Below are 15404 nucleotides of genomic sequence, written 5' to 3'. Positions count from 1 at the left end.
ATCACCAGCTAAGCATCACGATATATCAGTATATCACGATGTCTGAAATAAGGAGGGAGCTATGGAGAGACATTGTTGTTGTTTAGTCGTTTAGTCATGTCCGACTCTTTGTGACCCCATGGACCAGAGCACACCAGGCACTTCTGTCTTCCACTGCCTCCCGCAATTTGGTCAAACTCATGCTGGTAGCTTCGAGAACACCATCCAACCATCTCGTCCTCTGTCGTCCCCTTCTCCTTGTGCCCTCCATCTTTCCCAGCATCAGGGTCTTTTCCAGGGAATCTTCTCTTCTCATGAGGTGGCCAAAGTATTGGAGCCTCAGCTTCAGGATCTGTCCTTCCAGTGAGCACTCAGGGCTGATTTCCTTCAGAATGTTTGATCTTCTTGCAGTCCATGGGACTCTCAAGAGTCTCCTCCAGTACCATCATTCAAAAGCATCAATTCTTCGGCCTTCTTTATGGTCCAGCTCTCACTTCCCTACATCACTACTGGGAAAACCATAGCTTTTACTATACGGACCTTTGTTGGCAAGGTGATGTCTCTACTTTTTAAGATGCTGTCTAGGTTTGTCATTGCTTTTCTCCCAAGAAGCAGGCATCTTTTAATTTCATGACTGCTGTCACCATCTGCAGTGATCATGGAGCCCAAGAAAGTAAAATCTCTCACGGCCTCCATTTCTTCCCTTTCTATTTGCCAGGAGGTGATGGGACCAGTGGCCATGATCTTCAATGGAGAGACATTGGCTTCATGGATTTTCCCGCATCATGCTTTTTGCCAGCAGCTGCTCTTGTGATTTGCTGCCCCCCCCCCCAGCAAGAGGCAGGGAGAACTGAGCTGGCAGAGTTACCAGGGGCTCCAGGAATCGCGAGAAGCATTGGCTTCGCAGTTTCCCCCACCTTGTCCTTTTTGCATAGCCAGCATATACACACATCATGATTCACGATAAATTGCCAGGCCAAAAGCTATGAAACCAATATCACATTTTGGACTTCAAACCAGTCTGGGGCAAAATATCGCCCAGCCCTAACACACATCATGATTTGCAACATATTGCCAGGTCAGTTATTATGAAACCACGATATAGTTTCATATCACAATATGGACTTCAATCTGGTTTTGGATGATATACCAATATATCATGCAGCCTTACTGGATGGCAATTGCTGGCAATGTCAAGTGAGGAGAGGCTGTTTTGCTCAGGTCCTGCTTTTGAGATTCCAATAGAACATCTGGTTGGCCACCATGAGAGCATGAAGCAGACTAGATGAGCCTTTGGCCTGATCCAGCACAATTCTTCTTATATGCTTATGTTCAAGATGGAAGACACAATGCCTAGACAATAGTCCCTGCTCCACCCTTACATGGGAGAAGCAGAAACAGGCCTTCATGCAACCTTTTAACCTCTAGAATTATGGAGAGTCTAGCAATCTGACTCCTCAGTGAGGGAAATGAGAAGAACACCGAGGGGCTTTAATAGTGAATTGGGGATGGGTACCAACAGGGGATTTCCTCCTAATGTAAACCTGAAGGAGCATCTCCACCCCGATAGTTCAGCCTGGACCCTGAGGTCCAGCTCCAAGGGCCTTCTGGTGGTTCCCTCACTGCGAGAAGTGAGGTTACAGGGAACCAGGCAGAGGGCCTTCTCGGTAGTGGCGCCCGCCCTGTGGAACACCCTCCCACCAGATGTCAAATTGATGGAACAACTATTTGACTTTTAGAAGACACCTGAAGGCAGCCCTGTTTAGGGAAGTTTTTAATGTTTGATGTTTTATTGCTTCATTATCATTATCATTATCATTATCATTATCATTATCAATATTAATATTCTGTTGGGAACTGCCAAGAGTGGCTGGGAGAACCCAGCCAGATGGGTGGGGTATAAATAAGAAATTATTATTGTTGTTATTATTATAGTGGCTCCAGATGAAGGATTGTTCACTGACCACTGCAGGGGGGAGGACGTTAAATTACCCCCTAGACACACCCCCTAGGTTCCAATAATGATCACCTTCTAGTTGATCCCATTTGGATCAATCAATAAACAAATAAATCACAGTTTTGAGCCCCATGTTGGGCAAAGGATTGCCCAAAGGGGGTTGGACTAGATGACCCTCATAGTCCCTTCCAACTCTACATCTCTTTGATTCTATGAAATAAGAATCATCATCCGTTTCTTGTACCTACATCTCCAAGCAACTTCCCAACTCCCCCTGCCCTCAGCCGTCATAAATAGCTAGGAAACTGTGAGTAGGTTACAGCTCAGTAGCCTTCTCCCACTATCAACGCCAAGGGAAAAGCTAATATTTTGTCAGCGAACAACAACAGCAGCAAATAATAATAATAAAAATCTCCCCCACTCATGGCAGAATGTCACTGTGATGCTCTGATGGTGCCTTCCCTCCTCCAACCCACCCCCATGCCTGACATGGAGGGGGGGAAAGTACTGCGTGCATTTAAAATGCAAATTGAGATAATTAAATTTGACCTTCCACATTATCAGATGTGATGGGAATTCCCTTTCCTGATACTGTAACCGCCCCTCCTTCTTAAATGGAAAAGGAAACGGATCAAAGAAGGGGTGCACGTCAAAGTCAAAACCAATATAATTCACAGCAATGCCCTCTCCAAATGTGGAGATTGGAGGAGGGGTGTGAGGTGATGAGAGCTGCTCTACAGATTTTAACCGCAAGCTGTCCAAGGTCCTTAAAAATGTGCCTGCTGAACTGGAGAGAGATGTTCATCTTTGTGGGAGTTTTTTTTCTGTTAAGGGATGGCGGGGAGACAAATCAAAGTCGTGTGATTCTCCCCCAACCCCTCCTTCATTTAATAATGGTTACTTTCCATTACCACCTAAGGTCCTCGTTCCCCTGTCATGTTTAAAGGGCTTATTGTTTCCCCGAATAGCTGTTGCCTGTCCCTCTGGAGACCGAGAGGATCCGAGGGAATATTAATTCCGTGCTTCCCTCTTGTCGGGACTCAACTTCAAACGGAATAAATGAGATGAGAGCCGAAAGAGGAGGTTATGCAAGCTGTCAGACTCCATTGTGTCAGAAGCATCGACGATGTTTGGAACAAATTATGTGTCACTCTCCTAAATCGCAGTTAGAAAGGCAAATCAGTTTGTGGAAGTCTTATTTGGTCTCTTCCAGAGCTCCGTTAATCTTCCTTTGCTTTTCTATAGTTTTAAAAATCTTCAGACATTTCCTTCTTTTCCCCCTCCTCCCTCTCATCCTTAAACACACCCACACGGCCAAATTTACAACAGATGACTCATAACCGTTCCACGTTCAATTCACGCTGATTACTTTGGTCTCGTTTCATGGAGGGAAAAACTGTCAGAGGCCTGGCTCACTCCTCAGACACGGAAAAACAAAAAAAGAAGAAGAAGGGGGGAGGATACATCTGTGTTACTCGAGTTCTTAATTTGCAATCATGGATCAGAGAAATAGAGGCTGATGAAGAGAAGGCAGAGCTCTGGGAAAGTAGGAAGCAAACATACACACACAAACCACACACAAACGGAAAAGACTTTTTGCATGTGGGGATTGTGGGCTCCCATTCCGAACATGATTTTGTGATTTCCTCACGCAACGAATTTCAAAGAAAAGACCTGGAGCCATCATTCATTCAGTCAACGTTTTCAACAATCACTCTCAATTTTCACTATTTCTTTAACACACACACACACACCACCACCACCACAAAGAGCTATGGAAGGATTATATGTATTTGAGAGTTGGCATCTTGAAGACAATGAGCCACAACTTTGGAAGCCCCTGGTTGAAATCTTTCTTTGGCTGCTCCCCAGGTAATACAGTAAGTGTGGGTGAATCTGCCCATTTTGGTTTCTCACAGTTTCTCTTGAGAAAAGAAAAGAAAAAAGAAAAGATCTTATGTGCAGTTCTCCACATCCGTTCGTGATTCATTCTTTTATTTCAAAATTCACCGGCATTTCCTGGGATCCGGCAACCAACTGCACTGTCTTTTTTTGCTGTGTCTTGCGAGAAGAGCTTTCCTGTGGAAGAAGGAACTGAGCTGAGCTAAGCCAACAGCTAATACAGCGTTGAGGTGGAGAGTGAGGAGGCCCTAATGGTAAGGTACAAGCTCTTCTGCTATTCTGTATTCAAGGACAATATATTCTTGGTTTCAGGTTGAACCCTCTTGAATTTCATGTTGAGCCCTCTTGAACCTCCTTCACAGACCCTTCCAGGGCTCTTATTGGGCCCCACCACAGAAAATACTCTGTCTCCAAAGGCAGCAGGAAGAAGGGCTTCTGGTTTTCAGCCTAGCTTTAGTCCATTGCTGTTGGCATCCATCTGTCTTGAGAGACAATGGGGTGCATCTCCAGGGGTCAAACCATTGCATTATCTGCACTGAAGTGACCTCCCTGGGGCGCAAGCCTGGGCAGTGTGTATGGAGGTCATGGCCTGCCCAGATGACAAGACTGCTCTCTCAGTCTCACTGATATGGTCCAAAGGAAAGCAGAGCAATATGTTTGGTGCCATATTGGTTTCAGGAGTTGCCAGAAGAAGGCATACAAGGCGGCCAACCAACCATCTTAGGGACTCCTTCTACTCCTCCTCCTCCTTCTTCTCCTTCTCCTTCTTCTTCTTATTTGGCGATCACTCATAGTCAAGTAAGATTGTCTCCCATAAACATGGTTTTAACAGTGAGTCCATAAATGACTGTGGAGGCCAATTCTGGATCCTCACACCCTTCCACAGTGGGGACACAGGCTTTCGGGCGAGACTCCACTCCAGATGTGTGCAGGTTTTATGACTTCTCTTCACAACTATCCCACAAGGCAGTGGAGGTTTAGGATCAGAGTTTTCCTTCTGCTAGATAGGCCACCTTCCCAGGTTGACGAGCCCCACCTGCCCCTCACTTCCCTCTACAGCACGTGCAAAAACCATCTTCTTGATCATTGGACCCAATCTTGGTCTCACCTGCTCAATCCACCGCAGCCTGTCTCCGCATGCAGGGGAAGTCCCTAACTTGTGGAGGGTTTGAGAACCATCGGCTATGCTCACTAAGTTTAGCCAGCTAGCTGAAGCCATTCCTGGGGTGTGGCTGCTGTTGCATGCTGACAGCTTCTAGGAGCCACAAGTGAGAACTGAGTGCAGGGTGGGGACCTAAGGTGGACAGACTACCCCAGATGGAACACAACATGTCCCTCACCAGGGGTACTACAATTCCCCTAACACCCCACAATTAATGCACATTTTTAATTTGGTACACCTTCTACACACAAATACCCTTCTCCATTCTCCATCTAGGCAAGCAATCAGCATTTGTCGGGAGTTCAAGGAAACATTCTGGAGAGACAAAAACACTGAAGAGGGCTATCAAACAGAATTGCCGAGGGGCTTGGCCTGGGGAGTGTTCTGAGGGCCAGGCAAAGAGCACTCGAGGGCCACATTTGGCCTCTGGGTCTGAGGCTCCCTACCCTTGCTATAAGCCACACTGCTTTCAGCCTCTATCACAGCTTTCCTGGCTAGCATTCCTCACACAAAATACCTTCCAGGTGTTTAAAATAAGAGGGAGAAGGGGAGAGGGAGAAACGTTTTCATTCACTGGAGTCGTTATTTCACACAGCCCTTTCCAGATGTCCCCCTCCTTCTCCACTGTTCACAACATTCCTATCCATTCCTATCATTGTGAAGAGTAAATACTTGAGCCATCAATAACAGGGTGCACTTTGGCCTTGTAGGATGAAAACCTTCTTTGTGAGTGGAGAAACAAAATGATAACACAGTTAAGGAGAATGGAAGGCACTTGAATCTATTCATTACAGCTAACACTCTCCATTATGGCGGCCTGTTTCCAGCAGATCAAAGACACCCTGTGCTTAAGTGTCGGGTTTTTTTCCTCCCATTGTGAGAGGCATAAACACCCTCTAAATGGCACCATCCTCAATGTGAGGTGGAGTTCCAAAAAGGGGGGGAAAGGGGGAAAGGAATGATGGGTGCTTTAGCGATCGCTAAAAATTGGCTTTGAGCCAACATTGTTATGTTGTGCTATATCATCTGTCTCCAGAGAAATCTCTATGTGGCACAAGAAGCTACAGTTAGAACTGTATATGGAACAACTGATTGGTTCAAAATTGAGAAAGGAATACGACAATTTAACTTATTTAACTTATATGCAGAATTCATCATGTGAAAGGCTGGACTGGATGAATCCCAAATGGAAATTAAGATTGCCGGAAGAAATATCAACAACCTCAGATATGCCGATGACACAACCTTCATGGCAGAAAGTGAGGGGGAATTAAAGAACATTTTGATGAGGCTGAAAGAGGAGAGTGCAAAATATGGTCTGAAGTTCAACATCAAAAAAACCCCTAAGATCATGGCCACTGGTCCCATCACCTCCTGGCAAATAGAAGGGGAAGAAATGGAGGCATTGAGAGATTTTACTTTCTTAGGTTCCATGATCACTGCAGATGGTGACAGCAGTCACGAAATTAAAAGACGCCTGCTTCTTGGGAGAAAAGCAATGCCAAACCTAGACAGCATCTTAAAAAGTAGAGACATCACCTTGCCGACAAAGGTCCATATAGTTAAAGCTATGGTTTTCCCAGTAGTGATGTATGGAAGTGAGAGCTGGATCATAAAGAAGGCTGATTGCCAAAGAATTGATGCTTTTGAATTATGGTGCCGGAGGGGACTCTTGAGAATCCCGTGGACTGCAAGAAGATCAAACCTATCCATTCTTAAGGAAATCAGCCCTGAGTGCTCACTGGAAGGACAGATCATGAAGCTGAGGCTCCAAGACTTTGGCCACCTCATGAGAAGAGAAGACTCCCTGGAAAAGACCCTGATGTTGGGAAAGATGGAGGGCAAAAGGAGAAGGAGACGACAGAGGACGAGATGGTTGGACAGTGTTCTTGAGGCTATGAACATAAGTTTGACCAAACTGCGGGAGGCAGTGGAAGACAGGAGTGCCTGGCGTGCTCTAATCCATGTGGTCACAAAGAGTCAGACACGATTAAACGACTAAACAACAACAAATATCACAATGGTGTAAATCAGCAAAGTTAATGCAGGAAGCAAGGGGGGGAGAACTTGTAGGGGTGGTGTGGGGAGGTAGGGGAAAGTTCGCTTGAATCTCGTTATTTATAGATGTTTCCCAATATAGTTTCTGTCTACAGAAGGATTCAAGGATGCGGGTGGTGCTGTGGTCTAATCCACTGAGCCTAGGGCTTGCTGATCAGAGGATCGGTGATTCGAATCCCTGTGATGGGTTGAGCTCCCGTTGCTTGGTCCCTGCTCTTGCCAAACTAGCAATTCGAAAGCACATTAAAGTGCAAGTAGATAAATAGGTACCGCTACGGTGGCAAGGTAAACCGCATTTCCATGCGCTGCTCTGGTTCACCAGAAGCGGCTTAGTTATGCTGGCCACATGACCCAGAAGCTGTACGCCGGCTCCCTCGGCCAGTAAAGCGAGATGAGTGTCACAACCCCAGAGTCATCTGCGAGTGGACTTAACAGTCAGGGGTCCCTTTACCTTTTACAGAAGGATTCACCATTACGTTTTGACACATCAAATATTTAAAAGGGGTGTATGTCTTAATTAATTAGTTAAATTTATATACCACTTTCATTGTGGGAAAGAAACTGAATTCAGGTTTTTTTAAAAAAGACCAAAACTGAAATTATAAGTAAAACACAGTTAAAACCAAATAGTTAAAACATTAAAAAACAACAACCCTAAAATCAATGATATGCTAAAAACCTGATTAAAACACATGCCAACATTCTACGTATATTACCTGGCTAGGCCTGACTAAACAAAAATGCTTTCAGTAGGGGCTGAAAAGAGTAGAGTGAAAGTGCTTGCTTGACGTCAGTAGGCAGGGAGTTCCAAAGTGAAAAATCAGTTTCTTGCAAATGTGGAATGGGCCAACAACTTTGAGTAAAACCAACCAACTCAGCAACTTTGTCCGGAGTTTCCCTTTTGGGAAAATGGCAACCCTCTATTATGTGGCTCGTGTAACAGTGTCGATTTGGCAAGTCCATGCCTCTTTTGCAGGTGTTCTGTCCATGCAGTGCTACAAGACCAGACCTGACAATGTTCTTCCAGGGTGTGTATCCTTAATAAATAAAATCCTTTCAAAATGTTCTCTCTGAAACAGGGATCATAGAACCACAGATCTGTAGAATTGGAAGGGACTCCAAGGGTAATGTAATCGAACCCCCTGCAATGCAAGGACTTTGCCAGTGCTGGTGCATATAGGCATTGCAATTCGGGATCAGCACAGAACTCGATCGATCGGATAGCAGAGACTGGTCCATGTAAGCTTTTGCCCCAATAAATTCAATTATGTTGTAGTCCATATATAGGAACACAGGAAGTTTGGCCAAGTCAGACTGTTGGTCCATCCAGACCAGGATTGTCTACACTGATGGTCAGTGGCTGTCCAAGGTTTCAAGAAGGCTTCTCTCCCAGTCCCAGCTGGAAATGCTGGGGATTAACCTGTGACCTTCTGAGCTACCACTGAGCTATGGCCCTCCCAACATATCGCATCAATTTTATTGTCACCCCCATTTTGCAGGGTATGTCTGTGTTACAGGACTATCTGAACTGGCAATTCCCAAGCTCACAAGCCAGCTCTCTTAGCTGTGATATTACACCAGCTGTCCCAGGCTCACATAGGAAGGACTCCACTGAATCACTGAACCATAGCTTTAATTATACGGACCTTGCCAACAAAGGTCCGTATAGTTAAAGCTATGGTTTTCCCAGTAGTGATGTACGGAAGTGAGAGCTGGTCCATAAAGAAGGCTGATCGCCAAAGAATTGATGCTTTTGAATTCTGGTGCTGGAGGAGACTCTAGAGAGTCCCATGGACTGCAAGAAGATCAAACATGTCCATTCTGAAGGAAATCAGCCCTGGGTGCTCACTGGAAGGACAGATCCTGAAGCTGAGACTCCAATACTTTGGCCACCTCATGAGAAGAGAATACTCCCTGGAAAAGACCCTGATGTTGGGAAAGATGGAGGGCACAAGGAGAAGGGGACGACAGAGGATGAGATGGTTGGACAGTGTTCTCGAAGCTGCCAGCATGAGTTTGACCAAACTGCGGGAGGCAGTGGAAGACAGGAGTGCCTGGCGTGCTCTGGTCCATGGGGTCACGAAGAGTCGGACACAACTAAACGACTAAACAACAACAACCACTGAATCAGACAGTAGCTTATCCAGTGCCCATTCCCAATAGTGGTCAACTAAGTGTCTCTGGCAAACCACAGAAACCCCAACTGAACTCTACATCCCACTCTTGTTCCCTGGATGCCGGCACTTAGAGGGCATGACCTTAACAGATTGGAGAACTGGGCCCAAAATAACAAAATGAATTTCAATAGGGACAACTGTCGGGGCAGGAAGAACCAGCTGCACAAATATAAGATGGGTGGAGGAATGGCAGATGAAGATGATGGACTTTTTGGAGCTGGCGGACCTGACCGGAAGAATCCGCGAACAGAAAGAGGAGGAGTACCAAGAAGAATGGAAGAAATTTAAGGATTATTTAGTTAAATATCCTAAGATAATATAATTAGTACTATTTGTGAGTACCAAATTGGCTTAGGAGTTAAATGTTTTAAATTGCATAACACTATGGATAGAAGTGAACATGATAAGAAAGAAAGATGTTAATTGATTAAGTTAATTTTATTGGAAACTAGTATTGGAAAACTGCTGCAATGAGTCACATGGAAGCTCAGCTAAAGGGATCCAAGGAAGTCATTTAACAATAGTAACAAAAGTGGGATTATAATAGAATAAATGTTGTATGTTTGTTTTTTATATTGTAATGTGTTTTTTTGTCGTTTATGTTTGTTATAAACTTGAAAATCAATAAAAAAATTGGAAAAAAAATAAGATGGGGGACACCTGGCTTACTGGTAGTACATTTGAAAAGGACGTTAACCCGGTTTCGGCAGCCTCCTCCATCCCAGTATTCAGAGACTGCTGCCAGCAATTAAAGGGAGGTGATCGGATATTTCTGTTGCTGTTAGATCCGCCCAAAGGGAGTCGCTGCTTGACTGAATACTAGCTATCAGGTGTTCAGATTAAAATTGCATTCATGGTTACAAAGTTGGGTGTCTTCTGTGGCTCTGGCATAGCAACAGAAGCCCTTGGCACCAGCTTTCCTCCCCCTCTTCATTTCGCCATCACTGGCATCTGCATTCTGGTCTCCCACAGCTGCCACATGGGTGGGGGGGGGGACTTGAGATGAGAGTAATTATATTGGCATCTCTCCCGTGCTTGGAGGAACAGTTTCTTGCTACTCACGCCCTAGGTTGCTTGCCAAGCAGAGATATGATGTAGAGCTTGATTGCTCTGCTAGAAAGAAAATAAAAAGAGTCGGGTGTGAGCCAAAATCGTCTTGTTTTTGTCCCCCTTCACTTTGCTAGGGAGGAAAGCAGAAGTACAACCTAGGAATAAAGACAGCAACAAGTTGATTTAGGTGAATTTTGGAACTGGGGGAGTTCAAAACCCTCTTTTGATCCAAGAAGTTGACTCATGTCAAGCTTGTGGTCCACCAAGACCCCAAGACCCTTTTTACATGTGCTGCTAGTAAGCCAGGTGTCCCCCATTTTGTATCTGTGCATCTGGTTCTTCCTGCCTAAGTGCAGAATCAAGTTTCGCCTCAGTTCATAAAGGGTTCACTGCCAGCCACCTTTCCTTGTGAATGGGCTCCCCACCCCAGGAGAAACTTTCTCTTGGGAAGCAGGGTGACGATGGCAGGGAAAGCTGAGTGGCAACAGGAGATGTCTTGGAGGCTTCCTCCATAAGATCTGGGTGTTCCTGAACCAATTTGGGTGCTACCCTTTCTTTCGGTGGTGCATCAGAATTGTAGTTTCATTGAACTGAACTGGGAACCACTGGAAGTTAAAACAGTTCGGCATTCTCAAGTATATGGAAGCCTTAAGGGGTGAGGACTTGAATGCTTTTCTTGTGCCAGTCAGTCATTCTGCTATTTGCTACTTCTTAGTCTTTATAAGGGAGAAAAGAAGGCATATTCAGGCATTACGATATGATACAATACAATACAATAATTTTTATTGTCATTGTCCCATACAGAACAACGAAATTGAAAAAATCTACATCAGACATTCAAAAACCAGCAAGCCTGCTATCCCAGCTATCCCAGCCTGGTTAACCCCCTAAAAACTCTGACACCCCATAATTAAATACAATATACTCCCATAGAGACTACCTTACACTGCGTTTAAAACCATAAGTTAATACACTCTCAACAGTACAATGGTAAAATGCCATCAACAGGTCCTTTGAGAGATTATTTTTCCGGAGGATTTCTGAATAGGGAATGCAAACATGTTTTGATACAATTATTCAATCAATCATGTACTTTAATTATGTGCGTTTATATTATTGAGTATTTTAATTATGTGCATCTATGGGGTTTTTTGGAAGTCTGCTCCCCTTCCCTGGGGGGGGGGTGGCATTGCGTGAGCTTCCTGGGTTCCTGCTGAACTTCTTTCTTTTATGGTTGCCCTTGAAGACCTTCCACTTTCACCCAAGTAGGGAACTTCAGATTTAATTTGGCTCTAGGCAAAACCTGATGAGACGACACAAGAATAAACATGGAGCTCCCCAGTCATTCCATCAAAGGAAGAAGCCCTAAAATTGTGGGTATATTCTCAGTAAGAACTCTACAAGTTTTCTAGGTTATTTGCTTTGGGAAGAAGGCAAAATCTCAGAGAATTAATAAAGTATCAGAAGTTGGGCCGATTAACTTTGAGTGGAGCTCCCGCCTCCCTCTGAGCATTCAAGGGGGTGACAGAAAGAGAGCTTTGGTATGAAAAAGAAGAAGAGAGAAAGAAAGCGTTCTTGAAAACAAAAGGGACAGGAAAAACACCATCAAAGCCTCCTTGCAGTTAACAGCTGTCAAGTTGAAGCATGCAGGGGAAAAGGCAAATGGCCAAGCACTGTCACTCTCTCTAAACATCCAGGAAGACCTAAGGACGTAACAAAGGGAATTGAATATGGCAGTGTGACATTTCAGGTGCCCCTAGTCATATGCCAGAGCTGAAATAAATAGTACTCTACAAACTCAGAAATCCAATTCAAGCACTCGTTTTCTTCGGAGGGATTCAGATTTCTGTTAGCCTTTCTGAGAGAGAGAGTGCTTTGAAGAATTCCCACAGGCAAAGCAGACTGTTGTTATGTCCCTGCTCCACTTCTCTCAAATGGTGAGAAGTTCCAAGGGCAGAGCTCACCTGGGCTTGCTTTCCTGGCGAGGGACGAGATCACTGGAGACTCCTGGTGTCTATGCAATAATTGGTTTCTGCAAGTTGAACATAGGCACGTGTGGTGAGAGAGGACAGAGCTCCTGCAAAGCAGCAAATCCAGTGACCCATATCAGATCCCCGGAGAGGAACCCCAGATGCTTTCAGCTTACAGGTCATAGCTCAGCACACACAGACTCCCTCGTTCTCAAAAATGCCAGTTTCAGTTTTTGTTGCTTTTTATACACGCAAAAACAAACTAAACCAGGCAGCTGTGGATAGGTGTGCCCACTTCCTCGTCCACATTCGGAACATCCCAGAGAGGTCTTCGTATCAACAAAGCATCTCCAAGGAATTCACCTCCATCTATCTCAAACTTTCACCATTGGAGGCAGTGTGCCTTTGAGATAGGGTTGCAAGATGACACCGTGCAGATGTAGTCCAACATGTGGAGCGCCACTGGTGCCCCACCCTTGTCTTAGAACGTGGGTGAGGAACCTCAGGCCAAGGGGACTCCAAGACTTCTTTAGCTGGTCCTCAAGACTCTCTCTCTCTTTTTAAAGTTTTTTTTATTAACAATTTCAACATATCAAAATATCAAAACATCTCATATTCATTATTCCCTCCCTTTCCCCCCATCAAGACCTCCCCCCTTGAGACTTCCCTCAGCTCCTCTCTCTGATTTTTCAACACATATTATTCCCTGCATACTATAAAATTGTATAAATCCTTATATTATCTATCTGCTATGTTAACAATCAATAAATTTGTGTATGTTTATTCAAAACCTGCCAAGGAGTCCAATTCATTTTGTTGTCTTTTAAAGTAATTTGTAAAGAGTTCCCATTCTTCTTTGAAGTCACAGTTGTCCTTATCTCACATTTTATTTGTTAGTTTAGCCAGTTCTGCATCGCTCACCAATTTCTCTTGCCACTGCTCTCTTGTCGGGGTTTCCTCATTCTTCCATCCTTTTGCTATCAATGGTCCTCAAGACTCTCTAGGCCAGAGGTGCCCAAACATATTTGGCCAACCTCCCCCCTTTCAGATTTTTTTTTTACTCAGCACCCCCTGGAAACAAACAAAGATGCAGTGACAAATCTGCATTCTTTTATGTACCTCTATTTCTACCTACATCCTACAACAAAGTAAAGAAAGATGTTGTTGTAATTAAGACACTTTGAAGCTTGAAATTATAAAATTATTTATTAAAAGCTCCAGGGGAGGGGTTGTTGCCTTCCTGCAATGGTGCCCAACCTGGCAATAAACATCATTACACAACAGATGAAACATGTACAAATGGTTTTTCAATTTTTTTTCTCTTCTCTCTTCTTTCTTTATGCTTCCACCAACCCCCTATTTTTATTCAATGCCCTCCAATTGCACCTGAGGCTACTAGTCCCTCCATGGATCGTTCCAGAACCCCTAAAGAGGCCATATCACCTCCTTTGGGAAACACTGATCTAGGCCATGCCATTTCCCTCAATATCCCTGCTTTGTGGTTTCCTTGAGTGATTTTCCCTAGGTGAAATATGTTCATGGACTGTGATGATTCCTTTTGTATGCCAGGATGGGGTGATGGAAACGTATCTCTCACTGTATAAACATCCAACTGAACTGTACCTGGAATGTACACTACCATACAAAGGTGAAAATCACATCAGTTGCTCCACCCACTTTGCCCTCTGACCCCATCCATCACTGGCATGCGGCCCTCAGAAAGTTCCTCATGAAGAAACATGGCCCGCAGGCTAAAAAAAGGTTTCCCAACACCTGTGCTAGAGCAAAGGTGTTGCCCTCCCGCCCCTCTGATCCCACCAAGGGCTATTTTTGGCTCCATGGATATTTCCTGGGGCTGCCACCCCCTCATGTCAACACCCCTAGGTAATTGGCAACCGTGTGTTGCTCAGTTGTGGGCCTAATTGTATAGCAAAGGTGTGTCAGCTTACAACTGTGCAAGGTTTTCTTTTCCTGACAACAACAAAGCTGAGATGTACAAAATGAAATACTTTGTAGGCTTGTCAACACTATATATAAATAAAGCCATTTGTTTCAGAAGGAATGAGATGCAGCGTAAACACGTTCCAATTTGTACAGTGAGCTAGACACAACACATCGGCCGTGCTGTTTACCAACCTCATTTGCAAGATCCTAAAAGATAAGCTGATCGCCGAAGAATTGATGCTTTTGAATTCTGGTGCTGGAGGAGACTCTTGAGAGTCCCATGGACTGCAAGAAGATCAAACCTATCCATTCTGAAGGAAATCGGCCCTGAGTGCTCACTGGACGACAGATTGTGAAGCTGAGGCTCCAATACTTTGGCCACCTCATGAGAAGAGAAGACTCCCTGGAAAAGACCCTGATGTTGGGAAAGATGGAGGGCACAAGGAGAAGGGGACAACAGAGGACGAGATGGTTGGACAGTGTTATCGAAGCTACCAGCATGAGTTTGACTAAACTGCGGGAGGCAGTGGTAGACAGAAGTGCCTGGCATGCTCTGGTCCATGGGGTCACAAAGAGTCGGACACGGCTAAACGACTAAACGACAACAACAAGAAAAGATAAGCGGTGTTGTAGGACTCTGGAAAAGCATTTGTTGGAGACTTCTTGGTCATGAGAATGGCAGTTCCTGAGCATCCCAGACTTTGAGATTTCAGGGCCCAAATCAGAGACCTAGGGATGGTCTTTAGTGATGTCACACGGAGCAGGCCCCAGTGACATCTTTAAGCATGACATTTTAAGCATTAACCACAGTCATTTAGAACAAGCAATTAAAAAATCAAATGAACAAATATGTCACTGGTTGGAAATTAAGATCAAAACCTTAGGTAAAGGGGATGTTTCCAGGTCCAGCTGAAGTAAGGGGCTCATTCCTTCTCACCTGCTTAAGGAGCTTGGGTGGGGAAGATGTTCTCTGGCCCACCTGAGGTTCAAGCCCTCCCCCTGCCATCTATTGCAGGGAAAAGCAAACCTGGACACTTCAGATCAATCCCAGGGATATGGCAACCCTGTGAACAGGAGGCATGGCATTTTTTTTTTATTTTTACAAAAAGTTTCAAACACTCATAGTGTGATGGCCTGGGACTTGGGCTCAGACTCGGAACCAGAGGAGTCTCAGTCTGCACCAGATCATTTGCCTCAGGCATCAT

The sequence above is a fragment of the Podarcis raffonei genome, chromosome 11 (genome assembly GCF_027172205.1).
Source record: "Podarcis raffonei isolate rPodRaf1 chromosome 11, rPodRaf1.pri, whole genome shotgun sequence".
NCBI lineage: Eukaryota > Metazoa > Chordata > Lepidosauria > Squamata > Lacertidae > Podarcis > Podarcis raffonei.
The sequence above is the reverse complement of the archived record's forward strand: the minus strand, read 5'-3'. Positions refer to the sequence as shown.